The 27,813-nt window shown below is 43.5% G+C and overlaps 1 protein-coding gene across 34 annotated transcripts in view; it reads left to right on the top strand.

The window, feature by feature from the left end:
- The first annotated feature begins 2,587 nt into the window (after positions 1–2,587).
- MAP2 (microtubule associated protein 2) overlaps positions 2,588–27,813 on the top strand; it is a 223,801-nt gene continuing 198,575 nt past the window's right edge. For 26 of the 34 annotated variants that reach the window (XM_064717834.1, XM_064717833.1, XM_064717839.1 and 23 more), the window contains exon 1: positions 2,846–2,986. The gene's annotated coding sequence lies outside the window, so the exon portion shown is untranslated. Of the gene's footprint in view, positions 2,639–2,845; positions 2,987–27,813 lie in introns of those variants that run through there. The other 8 variants (XM_064717852.1, XM_064717851.1, XM_064717850.1 and 5 more) reach the window with 4 other exon arrangements.

Genomic DNA, 27,813 nt, shown 5'->3' with positions numbered 1-27,813 from the left:
AAGAGCTGACTTTGTCTTGACTGCTCTGATTGCTCAGCTAATGCGCTGACATTGGCGCCAAGGCTTGAGTCATTGTGTTTTTCAGAAATTAAATGTTTCCTCCCCCCCCCGTCTGAAGTGGTGCCAAACACCTAGGCTGCCACTACTGCATCCCAATAAACTCTCAGGAGAGCAGTGGGGAATTGTTACTTAACTATATAGTAAGAGACAAAGTACTGACACAAATTCCTTTTAAAACTGCATTCCCCAGACACAGTTTCAAATTAATCTGTTCTAAAGACAACTGTAGGTAATTTCATTCCTTTTTCTTTTAGTAGGCAGGCAAAAAAATCCTCTGTATTTGACTTACCAGACTTCCATACAGGGATCCATAATTGAGCATCTCAAAACTCATGGTTTATGAGGTGATGCAAAATTTTGTTTTCCTTTATACAAAAAATCTTTCCCCACTATGGCTTAGTGCAATGATGCTTTCTGATCTCTGCATGAATATTTCTAATAAAAGTATGTGCATGCATTTTAATATCTGTAACACGAATTAAAATATTTTTTTCTGTCTTAAAACACATAGTGTCAACACTGCTGCTGAATATTTCATGTGAAGTATAAGGTAATTTGATTAGATAATTATCTCGGGGAAAATGGTGACTGCCATTTTTTCTGTGCTTATTTTTCATCATCTTTGATGCTTGTTTAAAGGAGAGATGCAGCTGAATGACTAACTTCTCAGACTCACCTTCTCCTTCTCTCTGTCTCTCTCTGCAGGCTGCTGCTGAAAAGAGACAGGCTGCTGATGTGCTGCATCTGAGCTAGAGGCGTTGATTCTCTGTCACACATGGAATATTCTGAGCAGGTCTCTGGTTAGTTACACCTCCTCTGATCTCCAGGAACGTTTATGGACAGTTTATTGTACATGTGTCTTTCCATTAAGACATCTTTCCATCTTTTCCATGCTACACACTGCAGTATTTGTTTCCAATGAAAGGCTGTCCTTTCCCCTCCCTCCCCCCTTTTTTTAAAATTGTAAGCTTTAAATTAATCTAATTTCCATTTGGATGAAGTTTAACTTTTTCTTCTTGATCAAGTCGGCTGTTCACTCCCTCTCAGGGCTGATTCTGATGTGGCTTTATGTTAAACCCTGCATTCCCATTATCCAGGTGGTGAGAAGAAGGGTGAAGTTCCTGTGCTTGTGGGGAGAACTCCATCAAGGTCTTTGCATGGACACCAAGGCCTCCAAGGAGAGGCACAGGAAAAAAAAAATCCAGCAGGAGAAAGGCACTGAGGGTCTTCAGGGTATTGCAGACACTGGTGCACGTGCCCTGAACCAGTGAATTTCCTCCTGGCAGCCTGGAGAAAGACTGACTGCAGCAAATGCATTTTCTCTGAAAGCATCTCTGGAAGGATGTGCATCACTGATGGTGAGTAACAAGCAGGGAACATGATGCCTTTGTCGCTTTGGCAAATCCTGCTCCCTCTGCACGGCACTGATTTACAGACGGAATGTGAGGAAACAGCAGCAGTGGGAAGTTCTCTCAAACAGCCTGAGGAAGGCTCAGGAAAAGTACAGGAAGAAATGTTTGTAGTCCTTACTCTTTTAAAATGAAAATTTCCTGATTTACAAATACACAAAAATACTTAACAAAGTAACTTGGCCATCCCAAGTCACTTCATTAGCACTGACAGACCCTTGACATGAAATATACATACCCTTAACACGAAATATACAATGTTGAGGGTATTTCTTTGTGAATGAAGAAACAGACGCAGGGGCGGGACCTAGGCTTTCCTGAGCTGCATTTTGACTATGAGTCTAAGACACATATGGCCCAAATTACACATCTGAAATCTTCTCGATAACCTGCTAAAGCCCACAAAAATACCCAAGTGCTCAGTACTCCTCAAAAATCATGCTCGAAATCTAGCTGGCTACGTAAAATTAGTGACATTTGGGAAAAAATGTGGATAACTTGCTCACAGTGATGCAGCAAAATGCAACCAAACTGAATTTAATGTTTAAAGTTTTTCCACTGCAGTATGGGTAATAGCATGCACTCTAGGTCCCCAAATATATTTATCTTCACTGAATCCAAATATAGTACCTTCAAAACATTATTACAGGCTAATGCATACATGGCATGCTCAGAATTTTTGGTTAAGATTCCGACAGACTGACTTTTGCAGTCATGAATTATTAACAAACTGAAATTTGCTTAGGGGAAGAGAGGAGGTAGGAAAGCAGCAGCATTTTACTCTTTCATCTCCAGCACAGGTGGGTTGGACTGGCGTGGCTCTGGCTGTAACAGGTGAGGTATGAGCTGATGCTGTAGCCCTATCACTGATATTGTGGGAGGAATGACTTTGGAGTATAGCAAGTGTAATGGACACCCTGAGGGAGAGGGACAGTTCAGTTCGAGAATGTGGTAAGTGACAAAGTAATAGGATATCTTTTATTGCCAGATTCCAGGAAATGGCTGGAAAGCCCGGCCCTACGAAAGCAGAGTGGAAGTGAGCAGCAGCGCGGTGTCTGAGGGTGCTGTAAAGGCGTTTTTTCACCGATCTCACTGTTACTTGCTCTCTTTCTCCAGAGGAAAAGGAGGAATTAGACTGAGCCGGACTTGGCAGACCCAAAGGAAATCAGGTGAGGAGCTTTCGGGAAGGTTTTCCACCCGCGGCAGGGCAGGGCAGGGCCGGGCACGGCGACACCGGGCGGGCCCGCGTGTGTCTGTCCCGGCGGCTCGCTCGGAGTCTCTGCAATGCAGGGGCCGGGGCGGGGCGGAGGGGCCGCTCCTCCACCTCCTCAGGCGCGGGGGCCCTGCGGGAGCGGCGGCGGGGCCGGGGCGGGGCCGGGGGCGGTCCCGGGGGCTCGCGGCGCGCAGGCGGCCGCGTCCCGGCGACAGCCCCGAGAGCGGCGGGGCGGGTCGGCTGGAGCCCGGTGCCCCGCGTCCTCCGTGTGCCCGTCGGTGCCGGCAGCCGCCGTGGCGCTCAGGTAAGCGCCGTGCCGAGCCCCGTCGGAGGAAGAGGAGGATGAGGAGGGCCAGGCGGGGCGGGGGCGCGGGGCCGGCGCCGTTGCGGAGTGCGGGAAAAGAGGGGTGGGTGTGTGGGTGTGGGGGGGGGGCAGCCGCGCGCGCTTCCCGCCTTGCGGCCTTCGCGAGCCCTTTTGGGGGCACCCCGCTCCTGAGGGTGCTCCGTCCGTCCGTGTGTCCGTCCTTCCGTCCCTTCTTTGGGCCCTTCAGTCCCAGAGCCAGACCGGAGTTCTCCGCGGGTCGCCCCCGCCCCACCTCCCGGAGGTGAAAATGGAGCGGGGCGGCCACCCGGTAACGCCCGCTCTGCCTTCACGGGGGCGGCCGCGCTGAGGGCTCGGAGCATCTCCGGGCTCTGAAAGCCCTCCGGGGGATGGGAGACTCTGTCCTCTCCTGCCCCCACCCCTAAGCTCCTCTAAGGGGATCTGCGCGGCTGAACAAAGAACGTTGTGTGAGGCGAGGGCTGTAAGCGCTGGTAATTTGCATCGGGGAGAGGGGGAAAAAAAAAACCCACCTAAAAAAATGATTCCCTGTACTGCATGGATCAGGGAGGAAAACAGCCGCGCACGGGAGCCCAGCGGCGAACAATGCCTTTTTATGTAGGAGAAAATGATGTAGAATGTGCCTGGCTCGGATGGCTGCAGGTAGGAGCCGTAGGCGTGTGCTGCGCTGCGCTGCCGTGCTGCTGCACCGAGCCACAGATAAACCCTGCTCGCCTTCCTCTGCCCTGTACCCATCCAAACGAGACACCCCGACCTGCCCTCTGCACAAAATGGGCTTTATGGAGCACCTTCGGGAAAGAAGGGGGTGTGCCGCATGCCGGGAGAACTGCTCTCCGTATTGAAAGACACCAGCATGGTCAGTTTCCCTGGGTTAAGCCGGAACTTTCGGTTTTCCTTCGAATTAAAATATCCTCTCGTGTTTTTGGTGGGTTTTTATGTCGGATTCTTCCTGAGACAGAGGTGTAGGTTTTCACTTGTGAGTGAGCATTAGCATAGAGAATGGCATTTTAACATAGCAATTAACAGAACAGCAATTAGCATAGCATTAACATGCAGTAGAATGGGATGTATGCACATGTATGTTGTAAGTCTTCCTTATTCTAGGTCTTTAGCATCAATTTTCATAATCTGTCATGCCAATAAATAATACTCCATCCTTCCTCAAAAAAACCACTTGCTGTCCAGCATTTGTGCTGCTTATTGTTCAGAAAACCTGTCCATTTTGTTTTCAGAAGGGTTCTACCCTGTGAGATTGAGCCACATACTCTTTTGGTTCTGTTTCTCCCCATTTTCTCCACAAACCTTTGATTCCTCTCCATGAAGGAACCTGTTTCTTTTCACCTGTGCTGGTTTAGACTGGCAGGGATGTCTGGGCTACACGTCTCATAGCTGAAAGCCTCAGGAAGAGGCTCAGCTGCAGAATGTATTTATTTTCCATAGCTTCTTTCCCTTTCCTCCTGCCTGGATGGCGTCAGCATTGCCTGGGAAGAGAATGCGCTGAGAGGGCACAGCATAGTGAAGTTGTCCCTGTGTTACGTCATAGATGATGAAAAAGTGATTAATGAGCACTGAAAGATTGGCCACTTCCCCTGGATGTGCTACAGCTCTCTTCAGTCAGGGTGAGGGCAGTCCAGTTAAGTTTATGGTTGTCATTTCTCCAGCTGATGTTCTGAAAGTGTGAAATGTGTAACAGAGCCCAGACTCACCTGTGTGGCACCCAGGACTGGGAACCACCCACGCCTCACTGTTTCATTTGCAAGACACTGATGTGCACTCAGCAGTGGGCAAGACCTCAGTCTCCATGTGGTACCAGTGTCCTGGAGCTCAGGCATTTGCAGGTGAGCTAAAGTCTCACACTGGAAATAACCCCAGTGCCTTAGTGAGGCTGCTGTGCATGGCAATGAAACCTGCAGGTGAGCCCTGGCACAGGGCTCTGGGAGGAGGGATGATCTCAGCAGTGGAGCATGGTGCCATACATTCCATCTCTTCTCATCTCTTCTTATCTCATCAAGGGACAGGATCTGGGTTTTGGAACTTTTCAGTTTGCTGCACCCATATTGCACATTTCCTGTGGGGGTCTGAGAGAAGCCAAAGAGCTGTCATCCTGAGAATTAGGAGTTGCTGTTCTTCTGAGGAGAGTTTTAGCACACTGGAGGGCAGGTCATTGTGCTTATAATGCAGTTTGTTATGTAAAGCAGCGTTTGCAGCCTTGATTTAGAGGACTGATGTAATTATTATGGTATATTATATCATACCCACTTAGCTGTGTTCTTTCATGTGTGTGGATAATAAAGAAATAGTTGTAATTTAATGACCCCCGAGGTGCTGTGCCTAGGCAGGAGTGATCTGATCACAACAGTCTCTAAATGAATTGCTGCAGTCTGTGGGTTCAGAATTCCCGTGTTGCCAGATGTTTTTTCCAGAAGCACCTTTCCTTTCGGTCTGTCGTGCTCCTTTCTGTACAGGTTACCCTTTGCTAAACCATACACCTGAATTCACAGAGGAGGCATTTGCTGTGTGTGCTGACAGAGTGGGCTCTGGCTCCTCCAGCTCTGGCACTGTGCTCACTTAAAAATGTCTGTGGAAGTTGCTAGAAATATCTAAGCACAGAAACAGGGCTGAGGCCCTTTGCAGATTCTGCTGGGCTGTTCCAGCTTCACCTCCCAATGTGGCATGTCACACACGTGTGTTGGAGACAGGTCTGTTCTCTTAATGGGGTTGGGAGAAGAAGAAGTCAAAAAGAATTTAGGTTGTGAGGACTTTATGATGGAGGCTTTCTGAAAGTCACCTTTTGTTTACTAATGTCTTTACAAAGGCACAAGGTATGACAGAGCTTGGAACATATCTGCAGCAGATGAAGGATCTGAAATCTGATCTGCCATGGTGGGACAAATGATAATCAGCTTAAGAAAGGAAAATAAAAGCTCTGCTGGTGCCTGAGCCTGAGTTCCTTGCAGATCTTTTGCCCACAGTGCAGGCAGTGGCTGTGCTGAGAACTGATCTGGTAAAACTTCTGGCTCACAGTCAAAGAAAAAAAAATGCACCCTTGGCTTTATTTGGGTTTCAGAAAAGGCATTTCTGGCTGCAGGATGCTGGAAACTGAACTGAAGCCTTAACCAGGAAGGGATTAGGGAGTGTTGCACTTAACATGCACACAAATAATGACCAGAAATTTGGAAAGGTCTAAAAGGGGTCCTAAGACAAGGTGACTTCCCAAGGTCCTTTCTAAACTGAGTTATCTGATGATGTAGATATTTTGGGTTTTGTGCTGTCTTTAAATCCATGTGTGCACTTGATGAAGAAATAAAAGTATATATGTGCTGATATGTAGAATTGTTCCTTAACACTCAAGGATGGTTGTTTTGGTCCATCTGTATTTATGCAGTCCAAGCACATGCTTAATTGTGCTTGAAAGTCAGCTTTAGGCACGTTTAAAAATCAAGCATGTTTTTACAGAAAAGAGGAAGAGGATAAATTCATGGTGTGTGGGCTCAGTGTTGTGAACCCCTTGATGATATTTAGAGATACCAAGTACTTCAGAGAGAGCATGAGATGAGCAGTGTTCTCTGATACCATGGCATGGCTTATCTCTTCCCAAACACACGTGCACAGAGTATGGGTGGGTCTTGACATATTTAGGGTTGGTGCTTTTCTTCCATCCTTCTGCTTCTTGTACAGGTGTGCTCATTGGCAACAGCTCTGTACTGCATCTCAGTTAATAAGAAAAAACAGCATGAGACTTATTTCCATGGGGTGGAGCTGATTTAGAGCATTGGTGCTGGAAAACAGAGATGGTTTAAGCTGCCTGCCTCAGAAAAGGAAAAAGCTTTTATTTTGTGGGAAGGTTTAATAACAGGTTATGCTACTAAACTATACAAGGGTGTTTCAGAGGGACGTTCAGTGTGACATTTGTAATTGCTTTCTAGGTATCAGAGGAAAGCACTGATGTATCCATGGGGTTAATTTGGATTGTTGTGGCCACATGGGTTACTGTACTAGCTGTTAAGAGGATTTGAAGTCTTGATTGACCCATTTTACTTGAACACTAATTGTTTGCTCTTGTATTAAGGAGAAAAGATGAGCTAATCCTTATGGTTTTACACTCACTGCTGTTTTTCCCTACAGCAGTCTTGCAGATGAAACTGATCTTTGTTCCTTTGTCTTGATTGGGGAGGTGGCAGAAAGGGATAACAGGCATCAGCTTCAGAGCATTGTTAGTGTTTGCACTCAGCATCCTGCATCTTTGTTAGTTTGAGAGGAATTATGGTGAAAAGGTGTGGCTTGGCCAATTCTCTTTGTTTTCTGCAGTCTGTGAGACAGGTGAGTGCTGGTTGATAGGCTTGACCAGTGTTATGATACTCTGTTTATCTTCTAGCATCTTTAAAGTCCACATTTTTTTAACTTTCTGTGATGTCATGAGACTATTTATTACACCACAGAAACAATTTATTTATTTTAGCACATGATGCTTCCAGATAAAATGTATGTATGTTTCATATAGTATAAGGGAGACAATAGCCTTAGTACAACCAGCAGGGTTAAATAATGAAAATCAGAAACTGTGATGAGTTCATTGAATCTGTACCTGACTTGCACCTTCTGGAAAGAGACAATGCAATTTACAGCTCTGTTTTCTGATTATTGAAAATCTGGGGTACTTTTTGCCATCAGGGAAATAATCAGTTTACACCTGACAATTCTTAAGTTGTGGGTTTGTAGGTAGAATTAAGGTCCTTTAGCAAATTTTCTTCCTTCATTTGTCACTCATAGGTATAAGGAGTTGAGGAATATTTATTGTCTTGTGCCAAGCCCCCAGCAAGAAGTAGGAAGATTTCTTTCTTTTGGTTCTTCTAGTAGCTCTAAGACAGTTAGATTGCAGTAGCTTCCAGTGAGTTGAGTCTATGAAAAGTTACTTTTCTCTCTGTGAAACTTCTCATTTTATTCCCTGAGGGAGTTTTAAATTAAATTTCAATAGCTGTTTGCGAAATTAGCTGTATTTAAAGTATATCAACCTCTGGATAAACAAGAGAAAACCCCCAAACAAACCAAACCCAGTAGTCCAATCATGCCAGCTAACTTGGCAGCATTTAATTATAGGACCTATTGATTCAATTAACCCTATGTTTTCACTTTGTTTTCTGGAGAGAATGATAGGGGCTGGTTTCTGGTTTAGAACTAGGAACTATCAGTTCTATCTTTAGGAATATAGATTATCTCTTAGGACAGCTGCTTGGCTATGTAAAACTTGCTACTTTTCCTGAGGTTCTGATCTTGGATGAACTGCCTCAAAATTAAATGTTTTATGGAAGTTCTGAACAGAGTTTGGGATGTGTTTTTGAAAACTCCTACCTTGGTCCAAGTTTGATCCAGAGATGAACAGTAGGAAGTGCTGTAGACATTCAAAAGTGGCCTGTGTGCTTCACTGCTGGGCCAGAATCCTGTATGTGCTGGCTGTGAGCAAGGATGGATTGGCCTCCTTCCCTGTGTGTCCCAAGCATGGCTGTGCCTGGAGGAGCCTCAGCTGAGGTTGAGGTACAGTTAGGTTTCTCTGCTTTTGTTCTCCTCACTTTGTGTAGCAGGTATGTGAGCAGCTTGTGCAGCAAGGGCAGTTGCAAGGTGCTGGACATTAAGGCAAGGACACCCCTATTTCTCTGGGAGGGCTCAGGCTCTGAGAGGGACTGTGAGGAAAGCATTTTTTCTGTGTCTGCTGTGAAATGGGCTGAAAGTGTGTGTTCCTTTGACTTTAAGGAGGGTTCAGGTGTGGGTTTGAATTCTGCTTCGCTGGAAATCTGGTCAGCTTGTTTTAGCTAACCAGATCTTCTCATGCCACACTTTGTGTTTTCCACAGCAGCCCCTCTGTGACCACCAGGTCTGAGCACATCTGATCTCCTCATGGGCCCTTTGGCCAGACCCAAGGACAAATGCTGTGCCACAGCCTAGTGCTAACACTTGCTAATGTTAACGTGCTTTTACATGTGACAACCCTGGCTGATTGTTGGATGAAGGGACCCCACAGAGACCACTCCCTGCCTGATTGCTGCAGCTGATGTGTGATGTCTGAGGTGTGCCAAGGCACCCCTTCCCCTTCTGCCCCCCGGTACGGCTCAGACAGCAAAGCCTCTCCTTTGTTTGAGGCGCTGTGCCTGTGGCTTGCTGACGAGCAGCTGTGTGCTCATGAGCAGGTTTCTGCTGACATAGCCTGGCTGCTGGTGCCTGGTGTGCTCTCAGGTGCTGGGCTGCTCCTCCTGCAGGCCGTGCTCAGGGCGTGCCGGGCAGGCAGCCTGCCCTGCCTGTTTGCAGCCAGGCTCTGGTCATGCGTGTAGGCATTGGTCTGCTTCCCTTGGGTGTGCTGAAACTAATGCTGCCTTTTGTTTCCACCAGCAGTTAGCAGATTGTTCAAGGAGGCTGAGGGGAAAAAAAACCCAGGGGCTCAAAAAGGAGACATGCAGGGGTGGAGCTGGATGATTTGGAAAGGAAGAGAGCAGATTTTGCCAAAGGGATGGTCTGGATGGTTGGTCAGTCATATCCCATCCTTCTTGCCCGCCTGTAGCTGGGGGTGGGAGGGCATCACAGATGAACGCAGATAAGCTGCTTGGATACCCCATGCTCCTTCAGTGCTCCCCTGCTACCTGCATTACAAAATACACAGTGCAGGGAGCTATCCACAAGAATAGAAGGGATATTTCTGAAATAAGAGTGTCATCTCCTCCAGATTTGTATCAGACTTCTTGATTTGCACTGTTAGGGCAGTGTTTGGGCCAAAGGTTGCTCACAGCATGCTCAGAACAGACCTGGAGTCAGTGTCTGTGCTGCCAGGAGTCCAGAGCAGACATAGAGATTTCAAGTTGTGGCTAAGGGTGTCTGGAAGCCAAAATCTTGCCCTGTCTTTGCCCTTCCCAAGAGAAAAAGCCCCCAATAAGAGTGGCCAGCTGCGCCCTGTCCCCCCCCTCGGCCACTCCTTTTGCCTCTTAAGTACCAATCACTATCATCTCTTAGGCAACAAATAGGACAAAAGTCCCTGAGAGAAAGGAAAAAAAAAAAAAAAGATAAAAAAATCCTAACCTCCAATAAGAGTAATTAAAAAGAAAAAAAAAGCAAAGTAAAGCAAACAAACCCCTGTGTGTGTGTGGAATGCTTAATAACCTGATTCATTCTGAAGAGCAAAGGATAGAGTGTGGCAAATAAGCTTTCATTCCATGTTGTTCTGCAAAGTTAAGCTTTTTAGGCTGTGGAGAGCTGGTTCTGCTTCTGAATAAAACAGCAGAATGTTGAATCTAAGTATTTCTTATTACCCAGGTGCTGTCTATTATAGCATATAATAAATTTATTTTTAAACTTTTAATAAAAGCCATTTTGTATTACTGCAAATTAATATATATATAGTTTTATACTCTACAGGTTGCCAAAAGTAGCAGAAGTGATTTACAGAGAATACTTATAGTCTTTTAATTTAGATAATTTTTAATGGTGTGCTACTTGTGTTGCTTAAAACATTAGTAGTATTTTCAATGCAATATTAAAAATTCTTCTAAATTTATCTTTCAATACAAATAGTTGAGAACATTTTTTGTGGAATGTATTTGGGAAAAAAGTCCAACTGCATGCACTTAGAATGACCTTTAATACTGTTCTCTGAGCAAAAAAAGCTGAATTCATTTAGGCTTTTTTTCCCCCTTTGCTTGTTTTTGGTCCACTGTACGCTTCCAGCATCACTCTTAGCAATAAATAGAATTAATAATTTGTTGCTAAGTTCCATTTGATAATTACAGGCACTTGGAAATTAGGAACACATTTCTCATTTTACCTTATTTATGCTATTGATGCTTGAGATGCTGGAATGTGTGTTTATTTAGATGGCAGTGCTGGTATCAGGGTGCCAGCAGTGACCTGTATCACTGAGCAGCTGTAATTGTGGGGACTTCTGTCCTTTGATTCCTCTGGACTGAGTCTTTGAACCCTGTATTGTAAATTCAGGCTTTGTGACACTCACAGTAACTAGTATCTGCTGAAACAATGCTTTATTCAATGCTTTGAAATCTTTTTATGAACTTAATTCTACTTTTTTTTTTTATTATTTTTTAGCACAAATGGATTTATACACTGCTATTTATGAGAGAGTACTCCTTGACTGTAATTAATTTATTTTTTAAAAAATGCTGACAATGACAATATGTAGGTGGTGGCAAGTGTGTACCTCTCTGAGCCAGCACATAAAAATGCTCCTGGCTATTTTAAGGCAGATACTCCTTCTTTTGGGTGGTGTCATGAACTTTCTGTTTTATTCCATGATGGGAACAGAGCAACTTGGTGAATGTGCAAGCTGTACTTAAAGTAACTTGTTTACCTTTTAAATTAAGTATTTTAGGACTGAATTCTTTTACCACCTATTACAAGCAGGAGGAGGGAAAAAATACTGGGCAAAATGTGTTTCATACTTCAGGATATGAATCCATGTTTACTGCCAGGGTCAGAAAAACTTCCCTGCAGGTTTGGCATTATGGGGTTTTACTCTGAAGTACCTCTGTGGTTGGCACCAGGTGATTTCCCCTTCCTGCTCTGCCAAACTCATGTGCATTTAAGTACAGATGTTTCAGTTACTTGGAAGATTTGGATTATTTTTGCTTCTAATTTGTTTTATATGCTGATAGAAGCTGTAATTATTTTTTTTCTGAAGAGGATGGAATTTTCTTCTGCATTTTAAGTTATTGCAGGATTAGTCTCAGTGACACTGCTTATTCCAGGTGCAGTGGAATAAGTGAGTTGTCTGTATCCTGGGATGGGGAGAGAATGGATATTTTACCTCTCCTGTGTGTTTGTTTTTTGTAGCAGTGTTTTTGGTGCCTTTTCTTGCTTGCCTAAGGGAGAGGGAAGGTAAGTGAAAAATGAGCCTTTCTCCAGTGACAAAATGATCTGTGGGCACATTAAAAAGGCAGGAAAAAAGACATCAGAGAAATGTGCTATATTTTCACTTGAAAAACTAGCTATGGAGACTGGTTTCAGCTATTAGAGGCAGGTTCAGAGCTGACAGGTCAGTAGGAATAGAATTTGCCTGTTCCAGCAGCTGTTGAACAACTGATAAAAAGGAAGTGGCTATCTCCTTATGTTCGCCTCTTTTCACCATTCAAGCATGACACCATTTTCTTTAGGATTCTATTCCTTTCATGCCTTTGCAGTTGGAAAATCTGCTGGATTTATCTGCCCTACTGCTCTTACCTGCAGGCAAAGGTTGATCTAGATTGAAGTGTAATCCTCCTAGATTAATAAATAAACCCTGCCCCATGTCTGTGTCACTAAGCAGATGAGTAGCTCTTTGAAGAATGTTTTGAAGCTTGTGAAAACAATTTCTAGCAGAAACTTGCTTTTAAAAGACATTAAAATATACAGATAGTAAAATGAACAAGCAAGTAAGTATGCCTCAAGAATAAAATTACTGTAGTCACTTGTTAATATTTCCCTTTTTGTGATGGATTTGCTTTGCAGCTGGACTTGAAAATCCTTCACAACTGGTACTGGTGCTGGGCAATTTCCCCTTCCAGTGTGGGTCTGTCTGCATTTATCTTTCAGTTTAATCACTCATTTTGTATTGAAACAGCTCTGGGCAGAGCTCCACATAACTACTAAACCTACTGCATAGATGAACCCATAGAAAAAGAACATGTGATGTTCTTCTTCTGGATTTCGTTTTGAAATGAGATGTTGCTTATTTTCTGAGGAGCTTGGGATCGTGGGCAAGACATCTGTGGGATGAGCAGTGCATTTGAGCTTGGTGGGGCTCTGGGATAGTGGTGAGAGCCGCTGTGTGTCCACCACAGGTGTGCTTTTGGTCTTAGGTTGTCCTCTTTGCTTAGGTCTTGATCTGCAGCTGAGCTGGAGAAGCTCTTCTGGGCTTGGAAATGATTCGTGTTGCAATTCTCTGGGCAAATTTTAGCTTTGTCTCTGTGTCCACCCATAAATCAACCTGCCTGTCATGTGCTGAGGACTGATGGGGCAGTGGCTCTTTGGGGCACTGCGGTGCCAGGACCAGCAGAGCAGATTCCTGGCTGCTGGGCAGAGCAGGCACTTCTGCCCTGTGTGTCTCTGAGCAGCAGCTGTTTGCATTTCGTAACCTGCTAATTCCCAAGCACAGATGGAGCATCCTGACTCTGCAGAGTCCCCAGCTCAGGCTGCTTCTCCATACACTGGAGGAGTCACAAGGGCTTTTGTCTTTGCTGTAAAAATGAGTTTTCCCTGTCATGTTTGAGAAATACTGACACAGTTTTTCTGTGCATGCCACTGACCCTGTTACTTGTACATAACCAGTCTGAAACATTCCTGAGAACTGACTACTGCAAGTAAACCATAAATATTTAAACAAATAAATACTTCCTGGATTTGGCCTGAAGAGAGAGAAGGTGGAAGTGAGGTACAGGCTGTGAGATGCACCTGCTGAGCTCCATGGCAGCAGAGAGAGGCTTGTCTCCACCTGCCCTTGGGGAGAGGAGATGTGATGTGGCAGATGCTCTGCAGAGAGGAGCCTGGTGGAGAAGTGCTGTTGAGTCTGTGCAATTAATTGTCACAAGTGGCAGCCAGACAGGGACTTAAATAGGCAGCTGGTGGCAGCACTGGTGACGATGCTCAGCTGAACTTTACAGGGGGCTGAGATGAAGCCCATGGTGCCAGTTGACCTTTCTGTGGGATTGGAGGGTAAGCAGCTCAGAACTGTGTCGAGTGATGTATCCCAGGAGCAAAAGGATGTCCCAAAGACGATGCAACAGATTTTGCAAAAGTACCTCAGGCAAATTGAATCTAGAGATTTGAACAAACTCTTGTTATGCTAAAGACTGATCTGACTCTAAATATGACCCTCAGCCATGGGAGGCTTCAGGAAACGCTTTGTGCTACCAAGTTATGTGGGGAAACAGAACACTGGCAGAGCTTTGTGTCCATGGTGGGCAGAGTTAGAGGTGCTCATGGCACAGGTGGCACCTGAGACTGGAACAAGGAGGACACTTGTGCCACCTTGGCAGTCGCACCGGCCCCTTCTGCACTGCCATTGAGTGACACACAACGTTCCATTCATCAGCTTGATGGGGCTGTGGAAGGAGAACTGGAGAGTGGCCCCTTTGCCCTGATCCTTTTGATCCTGGGGGCAGCCTGATCTTTTCCACCCCAGTCCTTATGACTGATGGGCAGCAGTGAGAAAACAAGCTGCTGCAGAGGGGGATGTGGATTTAATCCATGCTTTTCTGGTTGTTTACCAGCCCAATCAACCACCTAGATGGAAAGGCTTGCCTTATGGTGTCAGAAAACAGTCCAGCAGCACTGCATCCCTGCTCCCTGCACATGGCAGGATTTACCTGGGGAAGGGAAGAAGCACGACCAAGATGAACATGCCTGCAATGTTCTGATTGCTTCTTGTGATGGATGCTCCTGTAATAATCCTGATTTGAAAGTTGTCCTCTCAAGCTGAAATTACACAAAACCATTGACTCTTCTCTATATTGCTTATTTTCAGCTCCTGTCCGTCGGCAGAAACATTGCCTTGTAATTTTGTTTCCCAGGGTTCTGTCTGTTAAATCACTGTCTCCATTCATGGGAAGGATGGTTACCAGTTAGTGGGTTTTTGATCTGTCTGCCTGTTCATGGGGAAAATAAGGTCTTGTGAAGTCATATTATCTTCTGGAGAGCCTGGGCAAGCTCCAGTGAGTGATGTGAAGGAGATAAATTATAAAATGCTAAGGAGTTGAAATGGCACATCATACATTTTACTTCCTCACTCTAGCTTTTGGGTTTTGTTGAAAACAGTGATGTGTAAACTTAACACTTTAAGCTCTAGAGAGGTGACAAACCGATGTTACATATTTTCCTGAATTTGGTAGGTCGAAATATGTTCATTATGTGATTGATACCTTTTCCACATGTATTTTTGCTTCCACCCTGTCCTGGTTTCACCATACAGGTGAATGTGTGAAAGACATTCAGGCATTCAGCATAATTTTTTGTCTGCTTTTGCAGCCCTTGGAGTACCTGTCTCCATAAAGACAGATAATGGGCCAGCCTATACATCCAAACAGATGTTTTTTTAATTTGTGGGGAACTGCTGTATCACGAGTATTCCACATTCCCCTATGGGTCAAGCAATTGTTGAACAGGCCCATAGGACTCTCAAGTCCATGTTATTAAAATAAAGTCCATTTTGAAAATAAAGTTCACAGGATCTAACCACTCTGACAGGTTGTGTTACTCCCTGAAAGAAATCAAATTATCCTGGTTGCCAGTCTTGCTTAGTACATTTTAAATCACCTTTTTTCTACAGGTGTAAAATAGTACCACCTGTATAAATGGTACAATTATAAAAACTGCTCTTACTTTGGAATTGAATTTTTTTTTTTTTTTTTTTGTGAAGGACACAAAGCATTGGGTCACAGTGAAAATGTTGCACTTCCTATTAACAGTCAGAAACAGTCCTGGCACAGTCTATTGGTGATAGTCACAGGGACATATTGTGTGGTAACAAACAACCCTTCTAGGCTTTCTGCTCTGGGCTGTGAACTTTGCTGTGCTGCAGCTGACTTGCTTGCAAAAAAGCCCTTGTCTGTGTCTTTAATGAGGGACTTTCCTGAGGTAGAAATTGCCTTCCTTGGAATTAGGGGAGGAGGAGTGATGTGTATTGTGAAGGAAAGCTAAGCCAGGAAACACCTGGCAACCAGATGGCCCCTAGCATGCTGCACTGTACCCACACCTTCATTAAGGATTACTTTGGCTGTCTCTGGGTAATAGATTTAGAGGTTTGGGGTCACAAAGAATTAGAAAATTGTAGCCATTTGCAATTAAACGTGAGTTATTTTTAGAGGACAAAGAACCGAGCTGAAAGCTGAATTAGAGCTACTTGAAATGTTAGGGCTCAATACTAGGGTGGTATTTTCTAGGTGAGTGACAAAGTAGCCCATGCACTCCAGTCAGAGGCACAAAGCCACCCAGGGTGGTGACAGGGATGGCAGAGCTGTGAGCAATGGCAGCAGTGTGCAAGTGACATTATTCTACTCCTTAGGGCAGCTGGTGTTAGGTACTTCCCTCTGAATATTCATGTGTGCAACAGATAAAGGTTGCTTGGACTACTAGTAGAATAGAGCTGTGTGGTTGGCACTGTGATTTGTATAAGCCTGGCTCAGTATCTTACAATTATATTTTCACCTACATTTAATTTTGTTTTGTGTTTCCCCATCCAAGTGCCGGCAGCCCAAAAAGGACAGGCTCAAGGTTATAAACTTTTCAGGTGAATGATAAGAATTTTGCTAGGGAAATAGACATCTGGGCAGAACAGTACACAACCATTTTTCATGTCATTGACCACTTGGCAGCAGTTGGTGGCACGTGGGCATCAGGAATTCAGGCTGACCCTGTGTGGTTGCCCAGAGGTGAGCAAGAGGAAGCTGCTCCCCCTCCTACATCCTCAATACTCACCTGCTTACTCCAGCAGGTAAAAAGAGCACGGCAGTACTGAGGTGTGTGGGTGTGTTTTGGCTGTCCCACAGCTGCTCTGGGAGATGCCTTTTCTTGAGGGAGCTGCTCTGTGGATAAGTGCAGGCACAGAGTTTGTGGTGATTGGGAGTGGGGCTGGCCCAGCCTCATCCCCAGTGGGCACAGCTGTGCAGGACAGGTGAATGCTGTTGAAGGGAACGAGCCATGGAGTGCCCAGGGGCACTGACCAACCACCAAAGGGAACAGAGGGCACACATGGGCAGGGCAGCAACAGCAGGGGATAAAAGGCTGGGCTGAAGGACAAGAAGGGCAGATGCTTGCAGCCTGCTGATGTGGTGAGGTGTTACTGTGTGTGGGTTGGAGCTTTCTGGAATTGTGTGGTGATGCTCTGTGTATGGTGGCTGTCTCAGCTGTGGCGTGTGCTGTGACAAATAAGCAGATCTCCTGGTTCTTGCTGAATCCAGGCCTGATTGATGCTGCCTTGCAGCTCACCCGCTCATTGCCCTGCCTTAAAAGGTCTTTAGCTATCTTGGGAGAATAATGCATGCCAAAGAAACTTTGCTAGTCCAGGGGCCATGTAAATGCAGGTTGCCTTCCTTACAAACACTTTGGAGCAACTTGAGGAGGTCTGAAAGTTGTTCATTTCTTTCATTCTCATGATGTTGATCCAACAATAAGAGCATTGCTGGCTTTTATCATGTATATTCTTTTGAGCAGCTTCTTTGCAAAGAGTGTATCTCTGTCAGTTTCATGTTGAAATGTTTGTAAGCACAACTTGAAAGCACTTACAAATGGAACACCAATTTAATTACTTGTTAGCATTGATATCAAAGCTTATTGTGAATTTATTGTAGTGAGTTCTGAGGAACCCACATAAAAACCTTATTTTATGTATTGCTTCAGTTTTTAAGTCCACATCCTGTGAGGTTGGTTCTACAGCTGCAATCCTTGCTAAAGACAATCTTAACTTCCATTATGCAACTGAACTGTTTGTATTTTATTAAAAACAAGCCAATGGTACTCTACCACATGGTATGGGGCAGCCACATAAATATGGAACAACTGTCTTGAAAGAGTGGGTCAAGTTGTCAGTAAGACTTCTCATTTTCTTATCTCCCTGAATCTGAAAGGCAAAAATATTCTTTTGCTGTGTGTTGATGGTGTCTTCAACCAGTGAAAACCCCGCAGCAACAGCTTGGAAAAAAAGCAGGGGGAGTGTGCGTGAAGGATTTACTGTGCTGCTCTTGGTTTTCCCTTGAGAAGAGCCCAGCTGTCTTGAAGTTGAAATTAAAATGTAAATCCTAAATTAGGCATAATTAGGGTACTTCCTTTGGACAATGTCTGATGCAGGCAGCTTTGGTTTTGGGAGTATGCAGGTTTTCTCAGTGTTTGAGCAGTGAATGAGGGAGGAGATGATTAGCAATTAGCATATTGTGTTGGTGCTCTCTAAAGTTGGGACAAAAACCAGAACACCAGTTCTTTTTCCCCAGGAATCCTGCTGCTAACAGTGTGTAAATCTGATGAAGACCTGTAATTCTAAACATACAGAATTCCTGCTCCAGTAATGCATTGGTATTAAAGTGAGCAGAAGGTTGGGGTATGAGCCTTTCTGTATTTTGTGTGCATTTTGCAGAGTTGGAATGGACAAGTCCTGGGATGTCTTGCCTTGGTGGAGATTACTATGGGCCTGCCAAAGGGCTAAAGAGCTCAGTGAATTGGGTTGCAAGGTGGCTTCCCTTAGCTAGGAATCTTTATTTTATCTCTGCTGTGCTTGGATTAGTCCTTGGAAGAAGCACATTTTGCAGAAACATTTGAAATAGTAACTCTGGCACAGTAACATCATTTTTGTCAGGGAGTTGGAGTTAGTTCTAACACTGTGTGGAACTTGCTGGAGGCATGAGCATGTATGAAGCAGTGGAGAGAGTTTTGGTTGGAATGGGCTTGGGGAAGCAGGCTGGGACTCATTCCCATCTGGAAGCTGAGTGACTGTGGTGTTTGTTATTCCTCAATGTTGGCGTTTTGGTGCCTGCTTTCACACTAAATCAGCTGTTGAGAATGTTGTGAAGGTCTGTAAATGCCTCTGTAAAGGTGCTTAGGGCTCTCTGTTGTGTCTGACAACTTGAGGCTTCTTTTTTCCTTTTCCTTTCTTATCTTTTTTCCCCCATAAGATTTATGGTTTGGTGTAGAGCATGTTAATGACAAAATAGTTTCAAGACTTCAAACTTATAACCAATTAATAGTATAATTATTGTTTACAGTATTACTTTTGCTAGGGAATGTCGTGAAGTACTTACTGATGTGTATCATACAGACATTCGTGGTCTAAAGAGGTTGTAAATTGTCTTGAGTTTTATGGCTAAGGGCAACATAATTTTTCAATCTAGAAAAAGACCTCTTTCAGCCTAGCTTTAAATAGTGTTATGAAGTGGTCTTGTGTGTGATTTAATCATGGTCCTGTACATTAATGTTTGATGGCTCAGAGACATAACTAATATTATAGCAGTGCTTTAAAATGGTGCTTTTTCAGATTGTTTAGCTTAATATATTAACTAGGGAGGCAGAAAGCAAAGCAGATGTTTGTTTTCCCTTTTCCATACTGAAAAAGCTGTTGTTCAATTTTGGTTTTGCCATGTAAATGCTTTTTTTTTTTTGTGACAACTGGTGAAATCATGCTGTTAGTTGGATGGAAAAGTGCATCTTTATAAAATGTCATTTGAGATACTGGAAGATGCCTTGCTGGGCTAATGTTGTCACTTTTTCTAAGCTAATAGCTTAGATACTTCCTGCTATATAGTCATGTAATGGTCTACTTTAAGTCCTGTATTTGTGAATCTTGAGCTATGACTCAGGGATTTAATTTTTCTTTTCCATTTGGGACAGAGACTAAAAATAAAGATGATTTTCTACAAGTGAATCTGACAATTTTGTAGAGAATTACTATATTTCTGTGAATGTTTTAAACCAACTCAGTCCTTTACTGGAGAATTATTCCTGCTTCATAATGCCATCTGTTGCTTAGAAAAATTCTTCAGGAAGTCTTTTTCCCCCTCAAAGTGCTAAGGATATAAAAAATTTCTTACAGAACTGATTTGCATTGCTGTGAAGTTCCCCAAGGATATTCCATACTGATCAGCACTGATCCTTTTACTGGTTTGCAGTAAACTTTTAATTGCACATCCTTCCTCATAAAGCTATTTATGCATGTGCATGTCTATGTGTGCACATCTATGACTCCACTGAGCTGTATGGAACTCAATATACAAACACCACTGGAGTCTGATACTTGGATTGTGTTAAACAGAAACAGCCTCAACAGTAGGGAAATGTCTGCCAATACATGGAGCTGTCACCTGGACAGTTTGCAAGTGAAATATGTTCTACCTACAATCAGCACTGCATCATTCAGTTTTGCACTGATGTGCATCAATCACTGAACCCTTCTGCATGGTGCTGCATTCACATGCCATGATAACAGCTCCTGAACATACAGAAAAACTCTCATTGGAAGCTTTTCCTATGGCAGCAGTGATTTACAGAGTAAGAATAATATAGTGCTGGATCAAGAAATGTAAAGAATGACAGAAAAACCTGTACATGTCTTTTGAAATATGAACATTCATATTATAACAATCTTTATGATCAATTGACAACAACTATTAAATAATCTTACTAGATTCCTAAGTTTTACCCCACTTGCCATGCTGAGATGATTTCTACAGTATAAATTGATAAGTATATCTGTAGTCCTTTTCCCTCAGTTACTTGGTTGTACGAATCATAACTGTGAGAACCTTAGATGGAATAAATAGGTTTTGTTTCTTGTTCTGTAAAGAGGAAGGTTCTGTGTTCTGCTCCCTGATGTCAGCTGTGGTGGTGAGGCTCAGCTTCTTGATTGCCAGCTTTACCCTCCTTAAGGAAGGGAGCTGTCATGCAGAACTTTGCCAATGGCCCTGGATATCAAATTGGGTCTGCTGTTTCACTGTGGATTCAGGAGGGGAGCAGGAAAACTGGATAGAAAAGTGATGATGTGTAATCTAGACCCTGTTTGATTCACTGAAAAGATGCATGTATTATTAATTATCATCTCCCATTGAAAGAGCTTCCAAAGGCAGATTAAATATTGTGGGGAATTGTCTCCTACTGAGACATTCTTTACCTAGAATCCTCAGAAGAATTAAAGTCTGCTTTATATTCACTTGGTAAAATTAGTACAGCATCCATTTTATAACAAGCCTATTGCTTTCATTTATTCACTACAAAGCTTGTGGGAGGGACAGTAGTAACTTGGATAAGATTGTTACTGATTTTTCCAAAATTTTCTAGACTGTCCTACACATGAGCAGCATAGAAACCTTGCTAAAAATTACGGCATAATTACTGATGTATTGGGATTTATGAAGGGATTCCTGCAGAGCAAAGACAATGTGTAACAAAATTAATGGCCTGCCAGCTGTAGATCTTTTTGTAAAGGGAGAAAGTGCAGATCCTTCAGTGTCACTTGTACATTTTCATGTGTAATTTATATGGTGACTATTGGGCAGGATGAGGGAGACTTCCTACCTGTTTAGACCATGAATATAAGCTGGCAAATTAATCTAAAAACGCAGGTATGTGAATATACTTGCAGGTGAGCATTCATGTGGGTTTTGTTGTGTACTCATTGAAGCAGCAGAAAGAGAGAGATTAGTTTGTGCTTGGTCTGAAAGTGCAGTGCTTCAAAGGAAAATGACATTTCTGTTCACTCTTTCTTTATATGGTGTTCTACAGACTTGATAGTTCAACAGTTGAGCCTGGACTGTAATCTCTGGAAGTCTTTTTATGAGAGTTATTTTGCACTAAACCACATGCATTATAAATCTTGATGTGTCAGTGAAAGGTCACCTGCTTTAACACCATCAATCAGGATTTACTCTCTAAGTATAAGTGAAATCTGTGCCTGAATTACTAAATGCTGGACGTCAGATAATTTTAGTTACTGTATCAAATTTTCATTTTGGCATTTTCCAGTCAAAGATGAAATCTGATTTTGGGTGTTTTTTCCCAGTTGTGATTGAGGTCGTTCTCCTTTAGCAAAAACCAGGTATCTTGTGGCATCAATGCCAGCCTGTTCGTTAGGGATAGCAAGGAGCCTGTGCTTGTAGACTGTTGCAGGATTAACACTCAGGTGTGGTTATTCCCTTTCCTGCTCTTTGAATAGTACATACCTTGCTGTCCTTGGAGCTGTCAAGCCTTTGGGGCAAAACTCATCTTTTGCTCAGAACAACCTGCGTTAGGAGAAGATCTCTGGGTACAAACTTCAAAATTCTATGTGTGTTATAAAAACCACAGGTTTCAGTCTGCTCTCAAACTGGCTCCTAAATATGCAGGCAGAGCTATGTTGATGCCAAGGGATCTAGAGAGGAAAGGTATTCTTGAAATGAGCATTTTGCCTGTGTTCTGTGGTCCTGGACTCTGAGTTACTGTCTGAGGTGGGTGGTTGTGTCTCTCTTTGGGCAGGCAGGGGACTGCTGCCTTTTAGGAGAAACAGCATTTCATGGCCCCTCTGTCCTCCAGGGATGTCTGGGTGATTTTGTTATTTCTTTCATGGTTCTCATCTCAGGAGTGTTGTTTGGTGCAGGTTCTTAAAGCCCTCACACTCCTCCCAGAGGCACTGGTGATAGCACCATGCACTGTCCAGGTGCCTGTACAGACTTCCTGATTCATAAATGTTCATATAAATGTTCATTAGTTCAAATCATGGACATTAATCCCATAAGCCAGCTCCCATCAGCAGCTGAATTGGGGCCAGATTTATGGGGGAACCAAGTCTCTCTTTGAGCACAGGGCACACAGAGGAGAAAAGGCAGATCTTAAATCAGTGTGTAATTTATTTGTTTTGCTTTTCTTGAGGCCTTGAAGCAATGCAATGCAGGTTTTTTGAAGCTGACATAACAAAATATGGGGATGTGTTGCCAAGTCCATGTGGGTGGAGAAAAAAAGGAGGTGTTACTGATTTTTATAAACACTTGTGTTCTCAAGAAAGAAAAAAAAAAGGAACAGACTTTCCCAATGGTTCTTTGAGAATGTAAATGCCATGAGTATTTTGGTTAATGGCAGAAATGGCATTTCCTGTGCTGTCTTTATTGCTCAATTGCCTTGTCCTAGTTACATAAGTTGTAGTTTATCAACTGGAGCAGATGCATAGAAAACCAGTTGGAGAACTCTACGAGTCATTCATCACTTTCTCACAATTTCCAGCTGAATTACTCATACCCACAGTTGCTGTGAAAAGAGAGCTCAGGTATTCTGCATCAGAGCCTTGAAGTTGCATCCTTTCACCGGTAAACTAAATATTTTTTGCCTTATATTTGATGATATTTAGGTGGAAAACTTGAAAATTAACACAAACATCTATAGTGTCCCACAGAGACAAATCTCAAAAGTTCTTAGCAGTTGTGGGACTCTTTCTTCCTTGATAAAACCTTATTTCTTGCAGTGGTTGGAGACAAATTAATTGTCACACTTATGTTTACACCTTAGGTGGTGAGGGATGCTTGTCACCAGCCTACATAAACCATTTGCTTTGCAGCAGCATATTGATCAGCCCAATATAATGTTCTATTTATGTAACCAGAGCTGAAGAAGATACTTTTTATCAAGAGATTCTATGTGTAGATGATAAATTATGACAGATGTGTAAATGACCAGTGTTCAGGTAATTTTGAGTTCTTTAAAAGAGGGCAGTGACTTTTAAAATATTTGGCAGTGTGGCCTGGAAGTGGAGATTCTCTCGTGGATGTTCACTTTGATTTGTAGAAGAAGAGGCTTAGAACTGCCTGTTCTCATAGCACTGTTTGCTCTCCATTCTGGGCCTCTTGCTAGGCTGATGCAAGATGGCCCTCTCAAGATGCTGAAGTTTTTATTAATCTTATTATTGAATGCACTCTACATTAAAAGAGTGCTTTGCTGTTCAGAGCTCTGAGATGCTGCAGGGCTGGGGCAACATGAAAGAGTAATGACCAACTCAGTTCCAGGCAATCAAAGGAAGGAGATGCTGCAAGACAACAAACTAAAAAATCTAGCCCCAAACAGAGCACAGTGTTTAGAATAGCAGAAATGCTTGGTTTTCCGTCTTCTTGCAAGCCTGACCTGAACCTGCTTGCTGGTGGAAGCTGTTAGCTGTGGAGCTCTTGATCCCAGCAGCAAAAGCAGCCTGTTGTACTAATCACTGGATCAGTAGTGGGACTGCTAGGTCTTGTTTGCCTAAATTGGCCTGGTAGTGCCTTTCTGTCAGTGAGTGAATAATAAACTCAGGATGTGTCCTGGTATCTTCATTGTAGGCCACAGGTCTTACATTGTAAGTTATTAAATTACTGTAGATGAAACACCAGAGAGATTGGTCCTTGAGTCCCTTGGGGACTGTGGAATTGCAAATGAACTCCTCACAATTTACTTAATCAGAGCATGTATTTATTTTTTTCAGAAAGCCTTCTCTTGTGACAAAAGTTCATGGAGCGGCTAATTGGAGCAGAGGTACAGCTGGGACTCTGAGCTGCCTTCCCCGAGTAGCAAGCTCCTTTTGTGCATTTCTGTGCCAGCTCTCTATGATGTACTGATATACTGATAAATATATATATATGATGTACTGTAAGGAATTTACATTGAACCTCTGTCAGGGGCAGATGGGCCCCAAACTCCTCAGCACTCACTGTGGAGAAAAACTACTGTGTTGACACAGTGCCTCATAAATAATGTGGCTTGCTCCCAGTTTCTATCATGCTCTTCTTTGTTCTTCTGTGAACTCTTCTGATCTTCTTCTATAAATAATATTTTTGTTACTGTTTACTTGTCTTTCAAAACAAAAATTTCTACTCTTTTTGTGATACATCTTAAAGTGATACATCTCCATGTTCATTGGATCTGTGGTGTCAACTACAGTTTGTATAGTTGTATAGAGCATGAGATCTTTCCTGCCAGTCTGAAAAATCTAGATCCTCAAAGAAAATGAGTACAAATGTTTGGTTGTTCTGTGTTTTCTTGCCTTCCGTGTGCTTGCAGGTGTGGATGTAGGGGCCAAAACCTATCAGGCTGATATTTTCAGATCGGAGTGAAATCAGTGGGATTTGGGATGCACACAAATCCTGGATTTTTTTGTGCCAGGCCCAGTAAATCAAGTGCAGCTCATGGGGGCTGGCTGCTGCCCATGCAATGTGTTCCCTCCTATAATCCAAGTGAAATGTTTCCTTCTGAGCAGCTCAGTGTCTGGGTGGGTGACTGCGTGGAGCTGTGTGAGTGGACATCCAGGCTGCCCAGGTGCCACCTGGCTGAGGAACCTGCTCTCCTCCTCCCACTCTCCCAGAGGACTTTGGTCCTGGTGTTGATGTCCTAATTCCCTCCATGCAGTGTAAGAAAGACCAAAGAAGATAAAAGCTGTCAGGTCTTGAGTACACGGACGATGTTTGTCCTCAAAAAGTGTGTTGTTATTTCAACTCATGAGATGGAATGAAGGAAAATGCTTTAGTAGTCATAGTTAAGTTTTTATTTTGAGAGGAAAAGAACATGAGGTAAACTTGTCACTCAGTTTACTTTTCCTAATGCTCACTGAATTTATCTGCAGTATATTTACATTATGTTCAGGTTATCTAATGAGCTTGCAATTACTCCTTCTCTTTTTTCGTCCCCAATGCTCACCTCTCCTGTCGTCACCATGAAAAAAAGCATTCTATAGCAATAGGCTTGCTGCTCTAAATGAAGGGAGATCTTTTTAACAAAAGTTGATTTAGTGTCTAAAACCAGAAGAGTCATGGTTTATCTCCTGGATCAGGTGGCTCTAGTGGCGAAGACCAGCTCACACATGAGCTTTTTGTTTTGTTCTTGGAGACAAGTATTCTTCTGATAAAGAAGGATATGCAACCTTATGAAATCAGGAATTACAGCTACTTTAACATCTGGTGTCAACAAAAAAAAAAGTGTGTGCTCAAATATCAGAATATTATTTTTCTGTAGTTAAGACTGTGTTTCCATCGTAAAGACTTTTAGTATCTCTATGGATTCCAGGATAATAATAACTTGGCAATAAAAAAAAGAAAAGAAAAAATTTGCCAGTTGAAAGTTGGCTTCAGATATACTCTCCTGAGTATATTTTTTTAACCATATCATAACAAAACCAAATAGTTATATTTAGATTATATCAGATAGAAAAATTCCTAGCAGTCTGTCATCTGGGGTTGAATCTTTGTGGTGAGAGCTGCCATCTCAAAAGGAGAGATTCTGTTTTGGTGTTTTAAATGCCTGGTGGTTTTTTTGTTGTTGTTTTGGTTTTTTTTAATAAAGCATGCTTAGCTATCATGTTGAAACAATCTGCATGTCTCCAAATTCTAGCTCTGCTGGAAGTGCTGGGAAGTGAGGTTCCTGGGTGGTGTTGGTAAGTCCTGGCACACATCTGTCTGCCCCTCCAGAGACACAGGTGTGTTTCAAGTTGTCCTTGCATGCCATGGCGGTTAGTGAGGGCTAGCTTCATCCTCATGCTGTGACAGTGCCATGTGGATGCATGTTTATGGATACAGATCCTGATCCTGTGCTCTGGAAAGTGGAACAAAAATTCTGGTTCCATTCTGGTTCCACTGGAGCGCTTTGAAAAGGAGTGGATTGCTCTGGGAAGCTGTGACTCCACTGTGGCTCTGCCTGCTCCATTCCCCCTTCTCCCTGTGCCTTGAGGGGAACCAATGCTTTGCACAAAACCCAGTGATTTTCAGGAAGTCATTCCAGTCTGCTTTGCAATAATTCTCTCTTTGAGTGAATTTGTTTGGTAAATTAGCAATAGTGTCTGGCATGCTGAGTGCAGAGTTTCCTGAAGGGAAAGCAAATAGGAATTTAATATGAAGAGTTCCATTTACATGTTTCTGTTTTGAAAACGAATTTTTTCACTGTTCTGGAAGCTGGATGAATAGTTCTGGAAGCACAGAGAAACAGGAATGGGAAACATGCAGCTTGAGTGCAACATTTGAGATACTGCCCTGTGCAGAGGCTGAGCTGGAGACTCCAGCCTGGTACTTTGGGGTGCAGCTGCTGAAACAATCATCTCTAAATAACAGATCTTGAGTTTGTTTTGCTTTTTTTGTAATAAATCAGTTGTGAATCCTTGTTTGCATTATTCATTATTGTTTGTATTATTCATTATTCAGTTCCTGGAAGGTGAGCATCTGTTTCCATTTGAGGTGTGTCACCATTCAGACCGTGGCATCTTTGCTGATGCTGCCACTGAAGAGGTCAGCTGCATGGATAATGGATCTTGGGATCTGCCTTTCTGTCTGTCAGCAGCTGGATTGCACCATCACGGAATTTCATGTAGGCTGTGCATAAGGGTTGGGTGAAGCAGCACAGTGAGTGAGACCTGGGTAAAGACAGCTCAGATAGGCAGTGCTGTGGGACCTCCAAAAATAATAATTTTTGTTTGTTCTCTTCTTGTGGCATGTGCTTGTGGCAGAGGTTACTGCCTCAGCCACTGGTGCCCATTCCTGGCTGAGACAGCTGTGCTGCAGGCTCTCTCCCCCAGTTTGCTCAACTGAGTAACTGGGCTAACTTAGCTGTGTTCAACACATTCCTGTGAGCAGCTGGATTGACAGCTCGTGGGGAGGCAGCCCCAGAAGGTCATGGTGTGTTCATGGTGACTGGGGAGTAGTAACTGGAGAGCTACCAATGCATTTTCTTTGTGGGCAGCATGGGAAGGCCAGCTTGGTGGTTTTTTTTATTTTAAACTTTTCCTTGCAGTTTAAAACCAGCTCTCTGTTTAGAGCAAGTGTTTGCCTTTGAGCCTTTGGAAGTGCTTGTGGTCAGAGGCACCAGCAGCACCTGCAAGTGGGCACCTAGCTGATGCTTTGTCCCTTTTCAGTTTTGTGACATCTTGGGAACAGAGATCAAAAGACTTGGGAAAACTGGTGGTGATGAGTGAGTGAATTGAAAACAAAATTATTTGATCCAACTTGTAGCTGGAGGAAGATGTGTTCCTCTGTTTCGTAGACAGAATATTTTCAGGGCTTTGCTACGATTTCATGGGCCATGTGCCAATCAAGGGCATTCTTTGCTGTTTTAGGCACAGAGTTTGTGGTGATTGGGAGTGGGGCTCATCCCCAGCGGGCACAGCTGTGCAGGACAGGTGAATGCTGTTGAAGGGAACGAGCCATGGAGTGCCCAGGGGCACTGACCAACCACCAAAGGGAACAGAGGGCACACAGGGGCAGGGCAGCAACAGCAGGGGATAAAAGGCTGGGCTGAAGGACAGCAGTAAAGAACTGCAGAAGTTTGAAGTCTTCTTCAGTGTTGGTTGTGCCTTCACTGTCGACCCAACAGTA

This window comes from Zonotrichia leucophrys, chromosome 7 (genome assembly GCF_028769735.1).
Source record: "Zonotrichia leucophrys gambelii isolate GWCS_2022_RI chromosome 7, RI_Zleu_2.0, whole genome shotgun sequence".
Taxonomy (NCBI): domain Eukaryota; kingdom Metazoa; phylum Chordata; class Aves; order Passeriformes; family Passerellidae; genus Zonotrichia; species Zonotrichia leucophrys.
Note: the sequence above shows the minus strand (reverse complement) of the source record. Positions and strands in the feature narration are given on the sequence as shown.